Consider the following 335-nt stretch of genomic DNA (forward strand, 5'->3'; position numbering starts at 1 on the left):
ACGTCGTCTCTGCGGCCACTAAGGGGTAAGACAAAGAACGGCCTCCTATTGGCCCGCTACTCTGTCAATCATTAACGTCTCACAAAGCGGACCAATCAAAGTATCGTTGACAAAGGACACTCCTCCCTACCATGTACTATTGCACGCAACATGAAACACCTATGGAAATTACATAACTGCTGCACGCAAACCTTACCAATTTTATCTACAACATGTGTACTCAAACGCAGCAGGTAATATTTACACAACGTTATCTGCCAAAACAATCTGTAAAATGTAGAGATATCACTTTACATTGTGTTGGATTACATCAGAGAGGCACTCCAGGGGGATAT

Source organism: Halichoeres trimaculatus, unplaced genomic scaffold (assembly GCF_033239565.1).
Source record: "Halichoeres trimaculatus isolate MK-OKI-2021-1 unplaced genomic scaffold, fHalTri1.1 fHalTri1_scaffold_16, whole genome shotgun sequence".
Classification (NCBI taxonomy): Eukaryota; Metazoa; Chordata; class Actinopteri; order Labriformes; family Labridae; genus Halichoeres; species Halichoeres trimaculatus.